This window comes from Chlorocebus sabaeus, chromosome 8 (assembly GCF_047675955.1).
Source record: "Chlorocebus sabaeus isolate Y175 chromosome 8, mChlSab1.0.hap1, whole genome shotgun sequence".
Taxonomy (NCBI): domain Eukaryota; kingdom Metazoa; phylum Chordata; class Mammalia; order Primates; family Cercopithecidae; genus Chlorocebus; species Chlorocebus sabaeus.
This window is the reverse complement of record NC_132911.1, coordinates 98,649,060-98,670,748: the sequence shown is the minus strand read 5'-3', so window position 1 is coordinate 98,670,748 and position 21,689 is coordinate 98,649,060. Positions and strand designations below refer to the sequence as shown.

The 21,689-nt window shown below is 43.1% G+C and overlaps 1 protein-coding gene and 1 non-coding gene across 2 annotated transcripts in view; one reads left to right on the top strand and one right to left on the bottom strand.

Moving 5' to 3' along the window:
- NDUFAF6 (NADH:ubiquinone oxidoreductase complex assembly factor 6) overlaps positions 1-21,689 on the bottom strand; it is a 229,585-nt gene that overhangs the window by 201,906 nt on the left and 5,990 nt on the right. The window lies entirely within an intron of this gene.
- LOC119624979 (small nucleolar RNA U13) lies at positions 17,690-17,790 on the top strand. Its single transcript, XR_005241138.1, has one exon. It is a non-coding gene; the product is annotated as a small nucleolar RNA U13 (small nucleolar RNA).

Genomic DNA, 21,689 nt, shown 5'->3' with positions numbered 1-21,689 from the left:
GTTAATCTGAATGCAAGGCTTGCTTCTACATTTGAGCCGCTTAAGAGCAACTGGAAAAAAAATAACTCTTGTGGGGATCACGGCCATGAGACATGGAGGAGGTACAAGCTCAAGTGCCAGTCTGGCAATGCTTTTGTGTGCAACTGGTCAATTCTCTATATGATTCCTTCTCTACTCTCTTCAAGATCCCTAAGACAGTGCTTATCAAACTTTAAAATGCAAACAAATCATCTGGGGGATCTTGTTAAAAATGCAGATTTGGCCGGCGCAGTGGCGCACGCCTGTAATCCCAGCATTTTGCGTGGATCACTTGAGGTCAGGAGTTTGAGACCAGCCTGGCCAACGTGGTGAAAGCCCATCTCTACTAAAAACACAAAAATTAGCTGGGTGTGGTGGAGGACGCCTGTAATCCCAGCTACTCAGGAGGCTGAGGCAGGAGTACTGCTTGAACCCGGGGGGCAGAGGTTGCAGTGAACCGAGATTACACCTCTGCACTCCAGTGTGGGTGATGGAGTGAGAGTCCGCCTCAAAAAAAAAATGCAGATTCTAATCCAGTAGGTCTGTTGTGTATGGGACCAGAGATTCTGCATTTCTAGCATGATATGCATGCTGCTAGCTCAAGAGCCATGAACAGCAAGGCCCTAACCCAGTGGTTCTCCAACTTCAGTGTGCACAATTTCCTGCAGGGCTTACTGAAACACATATTGGGCTGGATGCGGTGGCTCATGCCTGTAATTTGGGAGGCCGAGGTGGGCGGATCACGAGGTCAGGAGATCAAGACCATCCTGGCTAACACAGTGAAACCCCGTCTCTACTTAAAAAAATACAAAAAATTAGCCGGGCGTGGTGGCATGTGCCTGTAGTCCCAGCTACTTGGGAGGCTGAGGCAGGAGAATTGCCTGAACCCGGGAGGCAGAGGTGAAGGTTGCAGTGAGCCGAGATCGCATTACTGCACTCCAACCTGGGTGACAGAGTGAGACTCCGTCTCAAAAACAAAACAAAACAAAACAAAACAAAAACCACGAATTGCTGGACCCCATTACTGAAGTCTCTAACTCAGTAAATCCGGGATAGAGCCTGAGAATGTGTGTTTCTAATAAATTCCCAGGTCATGCTGCCACTACTATTCCAGGGAACACACTTTGAGACCATTGCCCTAAGCCACTGCTGGCCTTCTGTCTCCTATTTCACAGAGGCAATTGAGGCTAATGAGCGAGCAGCCCTATTGGAGCTCCTGTGGCACCTGCTCTTCCCATATTTCAGCCATCATCACACTACTGAAGGATGTTAATCTGCATTTTTAGTAGGATTCCCCAGATGGTTTCTTTGCATTTTAAAGTTTGATAAGCACTGTTAGGGATCTTGAAGACAGTAGAGAAGGAATTGTATACAGCATTGGCCAGAAGAATTTATTTATAATTAAGAAAAACACTGAGTAAAGAAGGGATGTATTTGTGAACATTCTGCATCCATTTCCCTTCTGATAATAGTATCCCAATTTTCTTCTAGGGATATATTTCTCCCTCCAGAATTGAGGTTAGTTTCAGATGGCATTAACTATTCTCTGCTCCAGGAGTAAGCATATGAATCAGGCCTGGCCAATCAGATATGCATTCCCCCTGGCCACAGGATAGCTCAAGGATAGGGCTGTGCCCCAGTCAAAGTTAGTAAGATACACTGAGGCTTTCTGGGACTGCCGAGGGAAGCCGAGACTCATCTCCACTTGACTTCGGTCAAGAAACACTTGAAGATTCGAGAACTATGACAACTATCTTGCTCCACAAGTAGGGGAAGTTGACAGAGATACAGCCAATGTGCAAAAAGGACAGGAGGGATGACTTGCCATAGTGACATATCTTGATCAAGCTCTACCCTTGGACTATTATGTGAGATAAAATTCCTTTTTGCTTAATCTCTCACTTGTGAGTAGGCTGCTTGTATGTCTCACTGGCATCCAGTAAAGGAGTTTAAGAGCTTTTTCTTAAATTTTCTTAAGGCTAATTCTAGCCTTATTGAAGAGGATTAAGCAAGGTGTTCCCAGAGCTAGAGAGGATGAAGGTGAATGCTTTAAGTGTGGAGATTGGTCCTAATAGGCGGCTAAAAACTATGAGCAGGGATGGGAATACAAGGCTTTCATTTCTTCAGAGGTTCAGCTGCAGCAGAATGCAGACCCTCAAATGGGAGGCAGCTGCAGGATGCTCGCAGAGGCTGGTTGGCAACACAGCCTACGAGCAGAGTGCAGCTTTCCAGGAGCAAGCTGAAGCTGGGGGTGGAGGGTCAAGTATAATAGGGCTCTGGAGTGGCATCCTGCAGCACCCATGCCTGGGCAGACATTCTGCAGCAACACTGGGCTACAGCAGCCATGATGGAAAGCAGTGGTGACTCAAGCCCCAGCCCTCCCCTTGTTCCCTTCTACTGCATACTGGGGTTCATGTACCACCCTGGGTGGGGAACACGCAGCGACTCCAATCACTGCTCCAATGTTTAGGCCCTAAGTGCTCTGCCCTTACGAATGAGATTAATGTCCTTATAAAAGAGGCTTCAGGGAACTACTTGGCCCCCTCCCCTCCTTCTGCCGTGTAATGATATTGCAAGAGGAGTCATCTTGAAGGTAGAGTGAGACTTTGCCAGACACCAAATCTGCCTGCGCCTTGACCTCGAACTTCACAGCCTCCGGAACTGTGAGAAATATATTTCTATTTATAAATTACCAGTCTAGAGTATTGTGTTATAGGGCAGGAATGAACTAAGACACCTGGTTAGGATCTTTCAATCTGTGATCCAAGACACTACCTTGAGTTCTATCCAGATGGTTCTTATATAGTGTTATCACTATATGTAAAAAATATACACAAACACTTACTATTATCATCTTATCCATATAGTGTTATCACTATAGAGCAAACTCTTATAGCAGCCATCTGTGCCCCCTTTTAACATTTTCTTTTGGAGGTCACATCCTCCAAAAAGAGCATTTTAACATGAAGTGTGACCTGCCAAAGTGAACAGACTATAGTAAACTCTATGTTCAAAAAAAAAAAAAAAATCCCACAGAGCCTTCCTGAATCTGCTCCATTTTAATTTAGAAATTTTGTGACTTAACATTTAGGTCCAAGTGTGGATTTCTTAATTTGTCACTGCAATGCTTTAGACCTTGTTGCTAATTTGCTTGGTTTACAATGTTGATTTGGATGACAAATTCAGATAATTCAGAGCACCTGGAATTCCTGACGTTCAGGTCAGCATTGAGAACATCAGGGCTCTCCTGCTGCACGTTACAGATGCAGGATATTGGCCTGTTTCCAGGAGACAGGATAATACTGTTCAGTGCCACCAGGGGGTTCCAGTGTGGCCTGGGAGGAGTGGCTATCACTCTTGAGGGCGTGGAGCATCCTCTCTGTCCCTGGGATGGAATAAGTGTAGCCAAAAGCAAGTGGGCAGACTCAACGCTATGTATTCCTGGTAGCTCTGAAAATGACAGAGCAAATCATGGGAACTGCACAAAATGAATGACATTGTAAACTGTTTGACTTCTTACTTGAAAACAAGAACTAGAAGTCTCTCTGAGCCTACCCTGGCTCAGGTGGCTGCCCGATAAAAAGAAAAATAAAGAAAAAATAAACAAGAACCAATAATTATGGGGTACATTCAATAAAAAAGTAAAGTAATCACAGGGACAGGAGCTCACACCTGTACTCCCAGCTACTCGGGAGGCTGAAGTGGGAGGACTGGTTGAGCCTGGGAGATCAAGGCTGAAGTGAGCTGTGACTGTGCCTCTGCACTCCAACCTGGGTGACAGACCAAGACTCTTATCTAAATAAGGAAAAAAAAAAGTGAAGTAATAGCCCCTTAAAAATACTTTCAAATAATTACACTGGCACATCTAGTCATCTATTGGGGTAAGACTTTATGTCTAGGTTCTTTAAGCTGGAAATAACATGTATTTCAAAAGATACTCCTAAAAGAAATGAGGAATTTGGTTCCTCTATAACAAGAACAAAACTTAAGCTTTTCAAGTTTTTTTGTCATTGAATTATCTGGCTAAAGAGAATGTGTCCTAAAGTTACTTCAGTACACCATAGCCTAAAGGTTTTAAATAAAACTTAACACTTAACTAAATTAAAACTAGTGTCATATTCAAATGCAAGGAATAAAAAGGGAAATGAAATTGTATCAGTTGGTCAGCATTTACTAAACACCTCCCAAGGGTAAAACACAGGGAATGGGATGGAAAGAGAAGGATGTTGGAGATACTATGAACACAGAATTGACGAGTGTGATTGGGGTGCAGGGGAAGAGGGCAAAAGGAGGAAGCAAAGAATGAGATCTCCAGTTTGGGTGAACCTGGGGATACAGACAGAACACTCTGGCTTATGTATCCCCGTATGGGGTGCTCTCTAATGCTTAATTACAGGAATAAAATTATTCCTGTCAAAGAAACGTTTGACAACTGTATCCAAGAGTATGTCATAACATAGAAATCAATGAAATGATACAGCTATCTCACAGGCTAACAATAACCTCTAGAGAAGTCTGCAAAGGTGAAAAATGAATTAGTAATTAAAGAGCTGACCAGGATTGTCTGTGATCATCCCAGCCTCTGAAATAACATTAGCAGAGTCTGAAGTGGTGGCTTCCCTGGCAGCTTATTTCTCCACCAGTCTCCCAGGGCCTACTCGGCACCATCACCTCTGGAAACCCTGGGTGTGCAGGCCAGGGTTCTCTGCTTCAAACCAAGTCTGGGCCCTAAAGGACACGAAGAGCCCTCTATGTTTAGATTAGAGTGATTCTTTGAGGCTGGCTTTGTGTCTCTGGTGCGCCTGAACTGCTTCCATGGCACTGATCAGGAAGGGAGTCAAATCAGTCAGGTCGGTGCACTTAGAAGTTTGAGTTTTAAAAGTCAGGAAGAATTTCATTCTGGAAAAAAAATTACAAATATTTACCCAGAAATCCACAGCAAGTTAGAAAGTCTTGGAACTAAGAAACAACTTACAAAGTTTCGCTGATCAAAAAAAAAAACTTGACAAAACAGGCACTAGGCAACATGTGCTGCAGAATGTCAATTCACAGCCGCCAGAGATCTGCAGAAATACCTGAGGGACCATAAGCATAAAGAGGCTTCCACTAATATTCTTGCATATAAGAAGCAAACATGATGAAGAGATGGATGTATTTTATATTCTTAAAGCAAACTGAATAAACTTAAGAATTATCACTTGTACATCTTGTTATAAAATGGGCTTGAAAAAACACTAATGCACGTGTTCATAACATTTAGGGGAGGATTTGATAAAGAAGAAGAAGACATTAGTTTTATGTTCCAACTAAAATGCTTGCCCTATTTTTTTAATAGAATTTGTACATTTCTTTGACATTTTCTATAAGCTGTATAGCATTGATGTGCTAAATTTTTTCTAAGACTGAGAGATTCTTTGTGGTTGAATTTTCTATTTTAAAACCAATTTTGGGAGACGCCATTGCCAATACACATTGGTAATTCAACCACCTGATCACTACACAAAAAGAATTCATTTTGGACCCAAAGTTTTGTACATCTTACTGTCAACTGTGGCAGAACTTACATTAATTTTTATTTCGCAATTGTTATATTAGGAGGTAAATATACTAGTCTAAGAAATGTGGATTCTAGTTGTATTTCACAGCAGTACATGTGTTACAGTATGAATTCCAGTAAGTATGTTAGACTACCTTGCTGATTTCAGGTTAATGCAAAGATATTTGTAAACGCCTCTGTAGCTCTCACAAGACACGCTAGAATAGATAAAAACAAGAGGACTAAAATCCTTAGATTATCGATTGGGTTACTTTTTATTACAGAACCTTCTACATTGACATACACTGTTTAATCATTTGTCTTCCAAGTTTATTATTTGTGGTTTTTTTTTTTTTTTTTTTTTTTTTTGAGATGGAGTCTTGCTCTTGTCACCCAGGCTGGAGTGCAGAGGTGCGGTCTCGGCTCACTGCCAGCTCCGCCTCCCGGCTTCAAGCAATTCTCTGCTTCAGCCTCCTGAGTAGCTGGGACTACAGGTGCCCGCCACCATGCCCAGCTAATTTTTTGTATTTTTAGTAGAGACAGGGTTTCATCGTGTTGGCCAGGATGGTCTCAATCTTCTGCCATTGTGATCCGCCCGCCTCTGCCTCCCAAAGTGCTGGGATTACAGGTATGAGACACCATGCCTGGCCTTTTTTTTTTTTTTTTTTTTTTTGAGATGGAGTCTCACTCTGTCACCCAGGCTGGAGTGCAGTGGCAAGATCTCGGCTCACTGCAACTGCCTCCCAGGTTCAAGCGATTCTCCTGCCTCAGCCTCCTGAGTAGCTGGAATTTAGGCACATGCCACCACACCCATGTGATTTTTGTATTTTTAGTAGAGAGGGGGTTTGTCATATTGGCCCGGCTGGTCTTGAACTCCTGACATCAGGTGATCCACCTGCTTCGACCTCCCAAAGTGCTGGGATTATAGGCATGAGCCCTTGTACCCGGCCCATTTTTGTTTTTCAATAGGTGGAATAAGCTAAAATTTGGCTTACTTTATAGTAATTCCTTTAAATGTAGATACTAAGTAAACTTTAGTGGCTAACACTTAAGATGACAGCCAGGATGGGTCATTTATGAGATGTTAAAGCCACAGCACTGACCTTTAGCCCCTCAGACTGATGGACTAGTGGATAACAGTCCTATTGCAGGAAATTTCTTATTGCTGGCTGGCTGGCACTAATCCCATGGGACAAGGGCATGGCTTGCCTCTGTTGTTTTGTCAGGACCATCTTAGATTCCATGTTGAATGTGCTACTGAGAAACAACAGATGGAAAGGTATTGCATCAGGCTCTAAGAAATTGCATGAACTTCGTTTTTTGTTTTTTTTTTCTACACTATCGTGCTACTTCCCCCAGCTACCCAACAACCTTAAAACTCCTCACACTTTATGCCTCACTGCCTAAGTTGTACGTACCATTTTGCTTAAATTCCACTGACCATAACTCAGTCAATGGCCTCTCCCAGCTTTAAGGCAGAATGGGAAATTTAATTTTTATTTCAGCTAAATTAGGGGTTCTATTGCTAATAAAAAAGGAGAGCACAGATATCAAAGGAGGGATATCCTCACAATCTCTCCCACCACCCAATACAATCCCACCCATCCTATGAGGTCTGGTACAAGTATCACTTATTCTGTAGTCCTCCTATTTCTTCCCCAATTCCTAGACAGAAACTTAACCACTCATTTCTCTGAAGCCCCTTGTGAGTATATGATCTGTGTATCTGTCTGATCTCATTCTGAATTGTAAGCCCTGAAAGTAACAGATGCTGACAAGGCTGCAGAGAAGAGGAAACACACACAGTTGGTGGGACTGCAAATTAGTTCAGCCCCTGTGAAAAGCGGTTTGGAGATATTTCAAATAACTAAAAATAGAATTACCATTCGACCCAACAATCTCAGTATTGGGTATACACCCAAAAGAAAATAAATTCTTCTACCAAAACAACACCTGCACTAGCATGTTCATCACAGCACTATACACAACAGCAGAAGTATGGAATCAATCTAGATGTCTGTCAACAGTGGACTGGATTTAAATGTGGTACACATATACCACGGAATACTACACAGCCATAACAAAGAACAAAAGTATGTTCTCTGCAGCAACATGGATGCAGCTGGAGGCCGCCATTGTAAGTAAATTAATGCAGAAACAGAAAACCAAGTATCAGGTGTTCTCACTCCTAAGTGAGAGCTAAACACTGGGTACAGATGGACAGAAAGATGAGAACAATCGGCTGGGGGTGGTGGCTTACACCTGTAATCCCAGCACTTTGGGAGGCTGAGGTGGGAGGATCACTTGAACTCGGCAGTTCAAGACTAGCCTGGGCAACACAGGGAGACCACATCTCTTAAAAAAATTTTTTTTTAAGTTGTGAACAATAGACACTGGGGACTCCAAAAGCAGGGAGGGGGGAAATACGGGAAAAATGTTGCAAAATGACCTATTGGGTACTATGTTCACTATTTGGGTGATGAGCTCAATCCAAGCCCAAACCTCAGCATCACACAATATATCCATGTAACAAACCTGCACATGTACCCGATGAAGCTAAAATAAATAAATAGTAATAATAAAACATAAATTGTAAGCTCTGAGCTGTGTACCTCCATGTATATGTGGTTCCACATGTTACTCACTTTTGTATTATTATTTTTTTTTCTGAGACACCTCCGCCCCCCAGGTAGCTGGAATTACACATGCACGTCACCATGCCTGGCTAATTTTTGTATTTTTAGTAGAGATGGGGTTTCACCATGTTGGCCAGGCTGGTCTCGAACTCCTGACCTTGTGATCCACCTGCCTTGGCCCCCCAAAGTGCCGGGATTACAGGTGTGAGCCACCGTGCCCAGCCAAGAACCTTAGTCTTCAGCAAATCGAAAGTGCTGAAGAAACAGCTCTTTCCTGGTGGCACATTCTGGAAAAACATTTCACAACACTAGTGAGTGAGCAACCATAGGCTTTGAGGAACTGGCTGACTGTTCTGGGGTGTGCCACTATTGTTGGCCACATGACATAAAACTGGCAGTGGCTGGAAAGAGCAACATCTAAAATGTTTGAGAGGTATATGTAACTCACCCAGGCCTTACTCTGCAAACAAAGCATGAGTAACCAGGTAAGTACTTTCTGGCTGGTCAATAACTACTCCATAGCAGCTGCGTGAGTTCCCTGCAGTGGCATGGATGCTGGCTTACAGTGATGTTTGAAACCAAATCTACAGATGAAGACTTCAAAGGATTTTATATCACTAATAAGACTACCTTATTACCAAAGTTTATCCATTAAACTATAAAACCGACATCAAATATATATTTCACATTGACAGTGAAGACCCTGATGTGCCTGTTTTAAGTGGAGAAACCACTACAAAAAGAAAAAAAAATTTTTTTTTAAGAGAGAAAGTCTCAGGCCGGGCACAGTGGCTCACGCCTGTAATCCTAACTCTAGGAGGCCAAAGCGGGCAGATCACTTGAGGTTACGAGTTCAAGACGAGCCTGGCCAGTATTGTGAAACCCTGTCTCTATTAAAAATACAAAAATTAGCTGGGCGTGGTGGTGCATGCCTATATCTCAGCTACTCAGGAGGCTGAGGCAGGAGAATCGCTTAAGTTCAGGAGGCAGAGGCTGCAGTGAGCTGAGATTGCGCCACTGCACTCCAGCCTCGGTGACAGAGTAAGACTTGGTCTCAAAAAAAAAAGAGACAAGGTCTCGCTCTGTCACTAAGGCTGGAGTGCAAGGATGCGATGAGAGCTCACTGAAGTCTCAAATTCTTGGGCTCAAGCAATCTTCCCACTTTAGCCTCCTGAGTAGCTGGGACTACAGGTGCATGCCAGAATGCCAAGCTGAGTTTTAAAACTGTTTTGTAGAGATGAGGTCTTGCAATGTTGTCCAGGCTAGTCTTGAACTCCTGGCCTCAAGCGATCCTACTGCTTTGGCCTCCCAAAGTGTTGGGATTACAGGCGTGAGCCACTGCGCCTGGTGCAGAAATGGTTTTAAATATAGATAATCATGAGGGTTATAGTGCTGATGAAGAGGAAATTGTAAAATGGGTAGAACAATAATCACTAGATGATACGGTGAAAATGTGTGATCAGTCAGTGGTGGGCTTTGAGCCATGTACATTTATTCAGTGAACATGAGTTTACAGCAGTTTTCATAATTAAAAAGGAACTGACGGGAACCCAGATTAATGAACCATTATGACATGGGGAGCAAGGAGTCCTTAAAAAGGGCGCCGCTAGAGTGCAGCATTTAATCCTGCTCCTGCTGGCATCAGATGTCCCCCGCCAGCCTGCTGCTGGGACAGGCACTGATGTTCCTCTCCTCTAGGATGTACAAACACTAGAGGTTCCACATGTTCATCCTTGTATGCACAGGCATATTTAGCTGAATTTGAACCTGTATATATTAAAAGAGTTATAAAATGTTTTCCTTAGAAAAATGACTACTAGAGTACTTACAATCTATATTTGTTCCACTCTTTCATTGACTGGTTTATTATTTATTTATTTATTTTTTTGAGATGGAGTCTTGCTCTGTCACTAGGTTGGAGTGCAGTGGCGTGATGTCGGCTCACTGAAACCTCCCCCTCCCAGGTTCAAGTGATTCTCCTGCCTCAGCCTCCAGAGTAGCTGGGATTACAGGCACACACCACCACGCCCAGCTAATTTTTTTGTTTGTTTGTTTGTTTTTGAGACCGAGTCTCGCTCTGTCGCCCAGGCTGGAGTGCAGTGGCGTGATCTCGGCTCACTGCAAGCTCCACTTCCTGGGTTCATGCCATTCTCCTGCCTCAGCCTCCCCAGTAGCTGGGACTATAGGCACCCGCCACCACGCCTGGCTAGTTTTTTGTATTTTTTTTTTTTTTTTTTTTTTGTAGAGACGGGGTTTCACCGTGTTAGCTAGGATTGTCTCAATCTCTTGACCTCGTGATCCGCCTGCCTCAGCCTCCCAAAGTGCTGAGATTACAGGCATGAGCCATCACACCCAGTTTACTGGTTTACTATTTAAATTAACTACACAGCTTGTCCTAATGAGTACTTCATACATTTTACTGCAGAAATATTAATGCTTTATTATAGTGTGTTACCTTAGACCCTGCCAGGGCTTTTATGTGACGTGACGTGTGGTTATTGTATACATACATATTTCCTTTCAAAAAATCTGAAAAGCTCTGAATTCTAAAACTCATCAGGCTGCAAAGATGGATAATAGACAGTGGACCTTATTTTACTCAAAAGGCAAATACTGCACTTGTAGGAAATTATTGCACTGTTTCAGGTTAAGATCCTTTTTGAACAATTTCTAATGCCTGTCACTCTTGGTTATGTACATTTCTAACTAAAGGCAGCTACTCTATCTTTCCCTTGTAGGATAGAGACCACTGTTAAATTCTGGCACTGATACAAAAACAAAACTTTGCAGAAAAACTGAAGGAGTTTAATCATATCTGGAGGTAATACCTCCTAAATGATATCACACTCTAAGAGCCTTTGCACGATTATATGAAGTACGAATTAATTTCTAATAATGCAGCTTTGTCATTATGAAGAGCAGTTATTCACTGTGAAAACCAAGTGTGGGCTCAGACCATCTGGCTTCTTGAGCTCTTGTGTTTGAGTATCAGTCTTCCACAGACCCCTCAGCTCAAACCAGGCTGTCACTTCTGGCTGCTCCCAGGGTACCTGCCATAGCATCCTCACTAACGTGCCAAAGCTGGAAAAACTTCATTTTGTTATCTAAATTAAGAATAAATGATCCAGGAGACCCTCAACTTTAGACACCTGTTTTAGCTGTTCAGAGGCCCATCTCCTTCCTTCCTGCTTCTCGGCTGGGTTAGTAATAACTGAGGTACCAGGTAAATAACCCATAGAGGGCCAATGCACCATTGCATATTATTCTTACTTTGTCTCTAAAAAGATTAAAGGGAGAAATAGTGATTATCTGCTGGATCTTTGTGGAGACACTATTCCACCTCTTTGGAAGGCCAAGGCCAAGTTGAGAACATGAAGAGAACACACCAGTAGCAGAGCCAACGCACCCTGCATTTATTTTAATATTCTACTCCAAATCCCTTGTGTGGAAGGAAAAAGAAAGTAACTTTTTTTTTTTTTTTTGAGACGGAGTCGCGCTCTGCCGCCCAGGCTGGAAGGCAGTGGCGCGATCTCCACTCACTGCAAGCTCCGCCTCCCAGGTTCACGCCATTCTCCCGCCTCAGCCTCCCGTACAGCTGGGACTACAGGCGCCCGCCAAGACGCCCAGCTAATTTTTGTATTTTTAGTAGAGACGGGGTTTCACCGTGTTAGCCACAGTGGTCTCAATCTCCTCACCTCGTGATCTGCCCGTCTCGGCCTCCCAAAGTGCTGGGATTACAGGCATGAGCCACCGCGCCCAGCCAAGAAAGTAACATTTATAAAAGGATAATGTTACAAGCTTCGTATATTTCCTTTAATTATACACTGTGAGGTAGGTGTTACTCCCTTTTTACAGATGAAGGCTGAGGTTAGATAATTTATTAATTCCAAACCTCTCATGAATATTAAGTGATAAAAACTAGCTTATAATCCATCTATCTCAAACCCATGCTCCTCAAAATTTTCACTTTATTAAAGAACCACAATATCAATACATGCTTGCTGTAAAAGTCAAATACAGACGTGTTAATGTCTCCTCCCCCAGGCCAAATCTGCTCTCACGGTAACAAATTTTAATAGCTGAGGCGGCATCTTGCCACTTCTTTCTCCAGGATCATAAAATCATGTATACACACATAGAAAGATTTCCTTATTTTTCTCCAAAGTAAGATCTTACTGTAACATTTTCCATTAACACTACACTGCAATTTTTATCACTTACGAATGTATCACCGCTTTTCAAGTTCATATAGGTAATCTCAACTCATTTTTTAAAAATTGCATGTTATATTCTACATTATAGATGAACCATACTTTTTAAAACACTTCCTGATAAAATTCAAATTATCTCTACGTTTTTGCTATTACAAAAAAAGCTATAGTAAACTTTCTTGAACATATATTCTTACAAATGGGAACCCTGATTTCCACAAACTAAATGAAAAGTGGTATTACTGAATGTATTCTCTGTACGTTTTAGGTCTGAGCTGTTCCTATTGTCAGGTTTTGACTCATAGAGATATGCAAGGCCAAACAATGGAATCTATCTTCCTGACAGTTCTGATAAAGTCATTTCCACTGGACAGAAGGCAAGATTCTGTTTGATTCTGTGCAATGTGAACTCTCAGTTGGGGTAGGGCTTACACAAGGAGGTATCAGAGAAAGAAAGAAATAGGTTATTATTTTATTAACTTTCAAGCTCAGAAGACTCTATCAAGACCAGTTCAGGCCAGGCGCGGTGGCTCACCTGTAATCCCAGCACTTTCGGAGGCCAAGGCAGGTGGTTCACCTGAGGTCAGGAGTTTGAGACCAGCCTGGCCAACATGGTGAAACCCCGTCTCTACCAAAAATACAAAAATTAGCTGGGCATGGTGGCACATGCTTGTAATCCCAGCTACTTGGGAGGCTGACACACGAGAATTGTTTGAACCCGGGAGACAGAGGTTGCATTGAGCCAAGCTGGTGCTACTGCACTACAGCATGGATGACAGAGCAACTCTATCTCAAGAAAGAAAAAAAAAGTTCCTAAATGGGCAGGAGTACGGAACCCTGGCTGGATACCTTTTCCACAACTCCCACCCACCTTACCCCTCTGCAAGGTATACAAGAGAGAAAGAAAAAAAAATGAGGGTGAGATTATGGTTTCCTCCAACAAGGGCCATGCTCCTGTCAGAAAGGGGCCTAGTTTTCAGGGGCCTCTGATGCAAACAAAGCAGACAGCAACTTGGTCTCTCACAAGCTCAATGCACTCTCTCAGGCTGAGTGAAACCAGGTGACACACAGAGGCACTGGCTGGAGAAGCCAGCTTTTTGTAATTCATATATATATATAATTTTTTAAAAATCTGTTTTAGAGATGAGGTCTCACTATGTTGCCCAGGCTGGTCTCAAACTCCTGGGCTGAAGTGATCCACCCACCTCGGCCTCCCAAAATGCTAGGAGCCACCACGCCTGGCCAGCTTTTTGAAAAAAAAATTTTTTTTTGAGATGGAGTCTTGCTCTGTCACCAGGCTGGAGTGTAGTGGTGCGATCTCAGCTCACTGCAACCTCCGCCTCCTAGGTTCAAGCGATTCTCCTGCCTCAGCTTCCTGAGTAGCTAGGATTACAGGCACCCACTACCACACCTGGCTAATTTTTTGTATTTTTAGTAGAGACGGGGTTTCACTATGTTGGCCAGGCTAGTCTTGAACTCCTGACCTTGTGATCTGCCCACCTTGGCCTCCCAAAGTGCTTTTTTTTTTCTTTTTCTTTTTTTTTTTTTTTGAGATGGAGTCTTGCTCTGTCACCAGGCTGGAGTATAGTGGTGCGATCTTGGCTCACTGCAACCTCCGCCTCCTAGGTTCAAGCGATTCTCCTGCCTCAGCCTCCTGAGTAGCTAGGATTACAGGCACCCACTACCACACCTGGCTAATTTTTTGTATTTTTAGTAGAGACGGGGTTTCATTATGTTGGCCAGGCTGGTCTTGAACTCCTGACCTTGTGATCTGCCCACCTTGGCCTCCCAAAGTGCTTTTTTTTTTTTCTTTTTTTTCTTTTGAGACGGAGTCTCCCTCTGTCGTCCAGGCTAGAGTACAGTGGCGCAATCTCGGCTCACTGCAACCTCTGCCTCCCAGGTTCAAGAGATTTTCCTGCTCAGCCTCCCAAGTAGATGGGATTACAGGCGTGCACCACCAACACTGGTTAGTTTTGTATTTTTAGTAGAGATGGGATTTCGTCATGTTGGTCAGGCTGGTCTCAAACTCCTGACCTCAGGTGATCCACCCACCTCAGCCTCCCAAACTCCTGGAATTATAGGTATGAGCTACCGTGCCTGGCCAGCTTTTTGAAATTCTTAAACTGGATGTGTACCTTTGGATACATATATAAACTTTCCAATTCTTATGTTCCTCTTTTGAAAAATGAGGGGTTCAGGATTTGCGATGTGTGAGGCCACTTCTAATTCTCAGATTCTATAATTCTAGTTACAAAATGTGGATAATTTCTTATGACATCTGTATGAATTCATACAAATATAAAATTAGGAGTCAAGACTTGGGTTCAAGTCCCAATCTGCAAGCTAAATAATCTTAGAGAAGCCCTCTAACTCCTCTGAGTTTTATTCCTCAGCTATAAATCTGGCAAAATAAACCTCATAGGGTTGTTGCAAGACTCAAGTAAGGGGATGCCTGTTAAATAACTTGTGAACAATAAAGATGTTAAAATAAATGTAGCATAGGCCAGGAGCAGTGGTTCACATCTGTAATCCCAGCACTTTGGGAGGCTGAGATGGGAGGATTACTTGAGGCCAGGAGTTCGAGGACAGCCTGGGCAACACAGCAAGACTCCATCTCGACAGGAAATTTAAAAATTAGCCAGGGAAGACGGTGCACATCTGTAGTCCCAGCTACTTGGGAGGCTGAGGTGGGAGGATTGCTTGAGCCCAGGAGGTTGAGTCCATAGTGAGCTATGATCATACAATTTTACTCCAGCATGGGCAACAGAGTGAGACTGTCTTTAAAAATAAACAAACAAATAAACATAGCATAGTATTCTTAGTAAATCCAAGCTATGAGTTCTCATTTCTTTACTCAACTTAAACTTCATTAATCAAATATTTAAGTCATTCATTCCACAAATATTTATGGAATGTCTTCTGTTTTAGGCACTATACCTCAGTGAATAAAACACTGAATTTTTATTTACTGTCCAACACTGGCCAGACACAATGCGAGGTACTGAGCACACAATGGTGCAATTAAGAGCTTTTAGTGCGAGTCACAGGCACACTTACGTCATGGGACTTAGACTTGAAAATGTCCTTTCACAATGTGTATCAAGTACAGAAATTTAAACATAAATATTTTAGCAAGGCACACACAAGGGAAATAAACTGTACTCGCCCTAGTAGAGAGATGAATGTAGTACCTGCTATGATCCAATACATAGGGGCCAGCCACTGTTTTAGGTACTGGAGATTCAGCAATGAACAAAGCAGACCAAGTCCCTGGCCTTCTGGAGCTTACATTCTATTAGAAAGGCTGACTCACAGGCACATGTTCTCAGTACCTCCTGAGGGATATGTCACAGGACTAAAAAATGAAAGGCTGAATCAACCAGACTATTACTAATTACATATGGAAGACACAGGCAAAGAAAAGTATGAGGCTGATATGAGAATTATGAGACAAAGTTCTAGACCCAGAGCTTCTGGCCCCTTCTCTTGGTAGTACTCAGTTCCCCTTATCAGAACTGAAGGCATGATAAACTCTGACTTTCTCACCTCATTTCTCATTCCAATTATTCAACTTGGACAAGTAGCAGCTTTTACCAAGGAGTGAGATATTTGGGTATATGGGATAATCACAGCTATGTTTCGGCTGCGGTAAGCTGTTATGGCTTTAGATTTTCAAACACCATTCATATACTCTGCAAATGTATGATTGAGCTCTACCCTTTTCTAGGGTCCTTTGAATCTATCTATGTCTCACACAGCACAAAGATTCCTGCAGCCAATAATGGATCACTAACCTGCATCTAACTTCTAACTATTGCTCACATATGCATTCAGAAGTACGTCCAACAACGGCAGATTCTTTAGCATGATGCACTGTGCAAAGTCCTTGCTTCCTGGCATTTATATTCACATTGAAAACTTAAGAGAAATGCAAACTCTGGTATTAGACAGTATGAGTTGATGCCATTTGATTAAATGAGATATAGGAGCTACAAGGAGCATCACTTCTGGCTGGAGTAACCACAGGAGAGAAGGACGCAGCTCTTGTGAGAGACTGTTTTGTGCTGGTCACAGTGCGAGACATTTTACATACATTCTCTCACTTGCCAGGAAGGCTTCATGAAGGACTTGGTAGTCTAAGACCCTGAGGAAGAATTTGGTAAGGCAGACATGTAGTTTCAACTGAATTTTCATTTACTGTCCAACACTGGCCAGGCACAATGCTAGGTGCTGGACACATGATGGTGATGGTGCAATTAAGAACTTTTAGTGGGAGACACAGACAAATAAATAGGCAATCACAACTACCCTATAGTGTAATGTATACAAATAGATAAAGCACAGGGGCAATGGCAGAACAAGGTCAGGTGTATTTGTCATGATTCTTTCAGTTGCACATGACAAAACTGACTCAAAATAATCTTAAGCTAAAATGTCCTTTTCCTTCTTGGTCCTGCTCACAGTGGTTCCCATCCAGGGTGAGTCCTCTCCTCTTGGGGTTGAATTTTCCTGGGGATGGCTGAATTTCCACCACCAGCTGGACTCCTGTGCAGCTTCTGGTGTTTCCTATGGCACCTGCCCACACATTGTAGATTACTGTGTTGGTTTGGGGGTGACGCCACACACAATGTGAAATGATTGTGAAATGATCGCCACACAAAAGCTAAAATGATGGGCTGGCTTACGTTACTAGGAACCACCAAGGTGGATCCAGGACTTAAACCAGGACACTCCCTCTGCTCTGTGTCAGCATGTCCTTTAGTACTGCAGATGGGAGGTCCTCCAGGTGAACATTCTTTGACACAGTGACCCTAGAGGCAAGAGGCAGGCTTCCTGGCTAGCTTGTGTGGAGGGAGGACTTTGGCCCTGCTTGGAACATTTATCCTTTCCTGAAACAATCCCTGTTGCCAAGAGAAAGGGTACCACAATCAACAAACTGGGTTTACACACCTGGCCCTGCTGGTGAGTGGTGCGTTAGGTTCTCACACCAGCAGAAAGGGAGAGGGGAGAAATACATATGGGGTCACCACAAACAACAGCTACCACATGAAAGCCCTGAAGTGACAGTGCAGTCTTGGGAACAGCAGGGACACAGGGAAAGGGATGTGTGGGATAAGTTATTGGGATGGTGAATAGATTAGTTCAGCTGGAGCAGTGGTCATACCAAAGAGAACAGAGAAAAACCAAAGAGGGCAGGGCAGACTGTGGAGGGCCTTGAATACCTGCTAAGGACTCTATAGCAGCCTGATGGGAGCATGGTGACAGTTTTTCTTAGAATCTGTAGGGTGATCCTTTGGAGTTCATAAACATGATGACTGGGTGTTCACATGCACGGTTGAGATGTGCCACCCTTGAACCTTGTTATGATGCTGGTACATTACCTCTGACATGAAAAAAATATAAATAATTTTTTTAAAAAAATCTACAGGGCAACAAGAATGAAGGTGTGAAACACCTACAAACTGTATCTTCGGTGAAATGAGGAAGTGACAAAGTTTACGAATTTCACATTATGTGTGGCGTCACCCCCAAACCAACACAGTAATCTACAACGTGTGGACAGGTGCCATAGGAAACACCAGAAGCTTCACAGGAGTCCAGCTGGTGGTGGAAATTCAGCCATCCCTAGGAAAATTCAACCCTAAGAGGAGAGGACTCACCCTGGATGGGAACCACTGTGAGCAGGACCAAGAAGGAAAAGGACAAGAACACTAGGAGAGGAAGAAGGAAATCACCAGAGTGAGTAGAGGACACCCAGATAGCTTTGGGAAGTACAGTTTCCAACAGACAGAGGAGTACCTTGGCAGGAAGGGGCAGGATGCCTCCGAATCAGAGGCTGGGGAAGGGCCAGGGAAGTTCTGGGCTTGGTGAAACCCACCCAAGTGAGGTTAGGATCCTCAAGTTAGAGGAGATCTGGCTACACAGAGGTGCCATTCAGTAAAGAGTAGGCCTCATTACAACAGACGAGGGAGCCCTCGAGCTGAGAATCAAGGAAAGCTGCCTCCCCTCTCACATTACAGGACTCAATTGCTAACTGTTGGCTCAGAAAAATCCAACCCATCAAAAAAAAAAAAAAGATTTTTTAAATCCACAAAAGGTTCTCCCAGAAAAACAACAACAACAACAACAACAAAAATCTGAAAAAGAGTGGCAAAACTTCCTCCCTGCAGAAAGAAAACTCATCCAAAAAATCTTGCCACAATGAAGAAAAAAATTTTTTTTTCTTGAGATGGAGTCTCCTTCAGTTGGGCTAGAATGCAATGCTGCGATCTCAGCTCACTGCAACCTCTGCCTCCTAGATTCAAGCGATTCCCCTGCCTCAACCTCCCAAGTAGCTGGGATTACAGGCATGCACCACCAGGCCCAGCTAATTTTTATATTTTTAGTACAGACAGGGTTTCACCATGTTGGCCAGGCTGGTCGCGAACTCCTGACCTCAGGTAATCTGCCCACCTCTGCCTCCCAAAGTGCTGGGATTATAGGCGTGAGCCACCACACCCGGTCAGAAGAAAATTTTAACCCAATATTCTATTATGATTCAAACAAAATGTAATAAGGCAATGACAGTTATGTAGGAAGATGACAAAGCAGAAATAAAGAACTCAAAGAAGGGATGGTCAGGCAGCAGAAGGTGACAAACCACAGGAGGGCACGAAAAAGGAGCCAGCAGATTAAAAACTGCTTTAGGAAAGAAATGGGACAGAAATACAGAAACACTGCAGAAAAAAAAAAAAAAAAAATTACAAGGAACACAAGGGAGAAGAGACATTACTGTGAAAGATACTGTGGAAGACATAACAGAATTAAGAAAAGTAAAAAAATAGAAACTTAAAATCATTAGAGAAGTGATAGGCAAATGAAACTGCATAAAGTTAGAGTCTCTGAAGAAAAACAATGGAACAGAACAAATTATTTTAAAACATGGTTCAAAGTTCAATTTTAAGCAAGGTTTGGAACTGGGATTGGAAGGACAGCTTGGTCCAGTTCACAGACCTAGATTTAGGAACCAAGAGAAGGAAGGCCTGGAAGTTATCTCAGGGCTAGGGAGCCAGGAGCAGGGCAGAGGTGCTCTGCCCCGGGTCTCTAAGAAGAGGGAGTCACAAGAGTGGGAAACGACAGTGCTGTCCGCCCCACACATCCTGATTCAGCCCAGCCTCAATTACCTACAGAATTAGGGGTTGCAGGGTGGATGGGGGTGGGGGGTAGTGAGTAAATAGTTCAGAAACAGCACCCTAAAAACTAACAAGTTACCAAATAACAGAACCAAAAAGTAGAGATTAATCTCTGTGCATCCATCACTCGGTTTATTAACTATTAACATTTTACCCTACTTGTTTCAGATGCTTTTAAGGAAATACAAATGCTACAGATATAGCTGAAGTCTATTATAAACCCCTGTGATCTCATTCATCACCTCCCCCCACCCAAGATGCCACTGTCCTGAAATTGATGACTACTTTGGTGAAGCATGCTTTTATGCTATTACTGCATAAGTATGTATCTACAACTACATGTAATTTGTATCACATGCTTTCAAATTTTATATAAATGGTATCATACTGAACACGACCTATAATTTGCTTTTGTTTTTGAAAAACATTGTTTCTGAGATTTATCCTGGTTGATACACATGGCTGTACTTCATTGTAACTATGCCAGTTTTGTTGTTGTTTTCTTTGTTTTTTTCCAGACAGGGTCTCTCTCTCTCTGTTGCCCAGGCTAGAGTGCAGTGGTGCAATCTCAGTTCACTGCAGCCTCGACCTCCTGGGCTCAAGTGATCCTCCCACCTCAACCTCCTGAGTAGTTAGGGCCACAGGGGCACAACGCCACACCCAGCTAACTTCTTTATTTTTTGTGGAGCGAGGGTTGCCCAGGGTGGTCTCGAACTCTTAGGCTCAAGCAATCCTCCCATCTCCACTTCCCAAAGTGCTGGGATTATAGGTGTGAGCCACTGCACCCAGCCCCTATTAGTTCTCAAAATAAAATATATACCTAGCCTGTGACCTCACAATTCCACTCTTAGGTATATGTTCAAAAGAAATGAACACGGGTTGGGCGTGGTGGCTCACGCCTGTAATTCCAGCACTTTGAGAGGCCAAGGCGGGCGGATCACCTGATGTCAGGAGTTCAAGACCAGCCTGGCCAACATTGTGAAACCCCATTTAGTAGTCTCTACTAAAAATATAAAAATTAGCTGGGTGTGGTGGTGGGTGCCTGTAATCCCAACTACTAGGGAGGCTGAGGCAGGAGAATTGCTTGAGCCCAGGAGAGGGAGGTTGCAGTGAGCTGACATGGTGCCCCTGAACTCCAGCCTGGGTGACAGAGTGAGACTCCATCTCAAAAAAAAAAAAAAGGTATGTATGTCCATAAAAAGGCTTCCTTGTGGACACACAAGAATGTTCACAATGCCTTTATTCACAATAGCTAATAATTTAAAAATAACAAAGTGTAGCATATCCATACAATGGAATATTAAGCAATAAAAAGGAGCAAAGTACTGATACATGCAACAACATGAATGAAATTCAAAAACACTGTGATGGTAATGTTCCACAACCTGACAAGAGTTTGGGTTCCACAAGTCTATTTATTAAGATTATATACCTAAGATTTATCTTTTCTTTTTCTTTTTTTGAGACAGGGCCTCACTCTGTCACCCAGGCTGGAGTACAATGGCATGATCTGGGCTCACTGCAATGTCCACCTCCTGGGTTCAAACAATTATTGTGCCTTAGCTTCCGGAGTGACTGGAATTACAGGCATGGGTGGGTCACCATGCTGAGCTAATTTTTGTTTTTTAGATAGGGTTTCACCATGTTGGCCAGGTTGGTTTTGAACTCCTGGTCTCAAGTGATCCACCTGCCTTGGCCTCTCAAAGTGCTGGGATTACAGGTGGGAGCCACCACACCCAGGCTATACATTTCATATTGAACTGCTAATGCTATGCATGCTAAAGTACTTAGGGAGATGTGTACTGATATCTCCCGTTTTTTTTTTTTTTTTGGAAATGCACCAGAAAATAAGATGGAATCATGGATGGATAGATGGAGAGATCTGTGATGAAGTAAGCATAGCAAAATGTTGATAGTGGAATATAGGTGGTATGGCATATGGGTATTCATTATAAAATCCTTTCAACTTTGCTGGATGTTTAAAATTTTTCATAATAGGCTGGGCACAGTGACTTACGCCTGCAATCCCAGCACTTTGGGAGGCTGAGGCCAGCGGATTACTTGAGGCCAGGAGTTGAAGACCAGCCTGGTCAACATGGCGAAACCCTGACTCTAC